This window comes from Dromiciops gliroides, chromosome 3, assembly GCF_019393635.1.
Source record: "Dromiciops gliroides isolate mDroGli1 chromosome 3, mDroGli1.pri, whole genome shotgun sequence".
NCBI lineage: Eukaryota > Metazoa > Chordata > Mammalia > Microbiotheria > Microbiotheriidae > Dromiciops > Dromiciops gliroides.
Window position 1 is genome coordinate 177947739 of NC_057863.1, and position 2771 is coordinate 177950509.

The 2771-nt window shown below is 41.9% G+C and overlaps 1 pseudogene; it reads right to left on the reverse strand.

Annotated features, from left to right (window-relative positions):
- Nucleotides 1-893: 893 nt before the first annotated feature.
- On the reverse strand, nucleotides 894-1239 carry LOC122747293 (annotated as a pseudogene).
- Nucleotides 1240-2771: the final 1532 nt, after the last annotated feature.

The following is a 2771-nucleotide window of genomic DNA, read 5'->3' on the forward strand; positions in this document are numbered from 1 at the left end:
ACACACACTTACTAACAGTGTGACCCAGGGCAAGTCACTTAACTCCAATTGCCTCACTAAAAAAAAAAAATAAGCATGACTCGGCTAGTAAGAGTCTGAAGTAGGATTTGAACCCAGATCTTCTGACTCTGAATTTAGTACTCATGCCATTCTCTTGTGCTGCAAGAAGATCAAAGTCAATTTAAGTAACTTATAAAACAGGTACTGTGTGTAGAACATTATGTTAGGCACAAGAATCTCTATATAATTTCTCATATTTTCCTCTTTTGCTCTAATTTCTAACAGAAGTGGCCCTTCTTGCCAAGGATAGTCCCTTTCCTTGATCCTATCCTTTCCATTGTTATCTCCTCTACTCATACAGTCACCATCCTAGCAGAGGCCTTATCACTTGGAACCTAGACTATTGTAATAGCCTCCTAATTGGTCTCCTTGCTTCAAGTCTCTGCCCGTTCTAATCTTTTCTTCACAGAATGTAGCTGCAGTTGTGGTTCATCCTTTTCTTAAATAGGAACAAAGACAACAGGATGTTGATGTCTTGACTTGCAAGTGAATTGGATTTAAGTGAGGCAGGTGCAGGTGCAGGTGCAGGGTCATAAGCCTCACTCCCTCCTCCAGAGTCTACAGAATCTAGTGGTAAGACATAGGTCAAAATGATTGATGATGGCTGAGGATACAGAGGGAGCCCATGGCCTTTTTTTTTTTTTGGGTGAGGCATTTGGGGTTAAGTGACTTGCCCAGGGTCACACAGCTAGTATTAGGTGTCTGAAGCTGGATTTGAACTCAGGTCCTCCTGACTCCAGGACTGGTGCTTTATCTACTGTGCCACCTAGCTGCCCTCCCATGGCTTTTTTTTTTTTAGTTAAGCTTTTTATTTAATGTTTCAAAAAATATATTTAGTTAAACAGACCAAAGCCCATGTCATCATCAGACTCCTCAGATTCTTCTTTTTTTGTTTCCTCTTTCTTCTTCTCAGCTGGGGCAGCTGTGCTATCAGGAGCAGCACCTCCAAGCAGGGGCAACACCACCAGCTGCTGGGGCAGGTCCACCAACTCCTACATTGCAGATGAGACTTGGAATGTTTACATTGTTCAGGGCCTTTGCAAATAACCCAGGTCACAATGGTTCAACATTTACACCTGCTGCTTTAAGGAGGGCATTAATTTTATCCTCTGTGACCTTAACCTCATCGTTGTGAAGGATGAGAGCAGAGTAGATACAAGCGAGCTCTGAGACGGCCATTTCAGGAGATGGATGAGGAGAGACTTTTTTGTAGTGGTGCTAGTCGCCGGCTGAAGTGAGGATTCACCCCAATGTGGCCTTAGCTTCCGAAGAAGAACAGAGCACCTTACAGACAACTGAAGAGAAAGCCCTCCCATGGCCTTTTAAAGCTAAAGTCTTCCCCAGGTCTCAGTTTGTCAGAGTGTGAGGTTCATTCAATAAGTAAAGGCTAGGTAGTAATTGAGGAAAAAAGATAACCTAGTTTGCCTTCACAAAAGAATCAGTCTGGGAGGGGAAGACCCTCAGAGTTTCTGGCCAGAACAGAAACAGCTGCTGTTTCTAATCTGTTCTTCACCCTGCTGCTTAAGTGATTTTCCTAAAGTCCAAGTCTGATCATGCTAATCTCTTATTAAATAAACTCCTTGAACTCCCTTAATCTCTAGAATGAAATATAAATTCCTATGTTTGGCTTTTTTCTTTTTCTTAAACAGGGAAACAACATGTTTAAAGATATCATGGGGGCAGCTAGATGGTGCAGTGGTTAAAGCACCGGCCCTGGATTCAGGAGGACCTGAGTTCAAATCCGGCTTCAGACACTTGACACTTACTAGCTGTGTGACCCTGGGCCAGTCACTTAACCCCCATTGCCTGCAAAAAAATTTTTTTAAAAATTAAAAAAAAAAGATATAATAAACATAAAACATGCTAAATATACTTGTAGCCAGTAGCATAATATCTAAAAATGTAGAGGAAAAGTCAATTGAAGAAAGAAATAAGTACTGTATTACAACTTTGGCCTCACTCTCCCAGACCAGCTACATTTTCCCTCAGGATTTTATGGGTATCCTGAAGGGTTCAAGCTCCCACTGGCTGTCCTTTCCCCGAACTTCCAATGTTAGGTGCCAACAAGTAGCACCTCAAATCCATTTAGCCACTTAGCATCAATTGGTTTTGTTATGGGGAAATCAAGAGGGTTTGGAATAGGGGTTCTTAGGAATTTCTCTTTTCTGTGGGTAAGAGAACCTAGCATAAGTTATCCATTAACTGGGGTCTGACTCCCTTTTAGAGCTAATATCTGAATTAGAGCTTGGGTCTTAGGTTTTTCTATTAACCCCTTTTTGCCTCCCATATCATTCCCCCGTTTTCATGTACCCCAGGAAAAAGGACAAAGATCATCTCTTCTGTATCTGCTTCCTGCTGAGTGGGAGCAATGTAGGGGCCCACAGGGAGTTTATGAATTGAGGGAGATGTAGGAACTAGTGTTACAAATGCAAGAACCACAACACAAAACACAAATGATTTACAAACAGACCAAGGGGCAACAGGGACCCTAACACAGAATAAATCTAAGAGTTCCATGAAAAATTGGACAAAGCAAACAGTTGTGAACAGTTTCAGCCATCCATGTAATCTCTGTACAGCTGCTCAAACTTCAGGAGGTGTTCTGAACCATATAGACTCTGCCTCAGTCCAGGACCACATTTGCCAGAGAGTTTGAGCACTCTTCCAATTCCTGTAACCCTAATGCAGTAAAATTAGAAATTTATTCCATT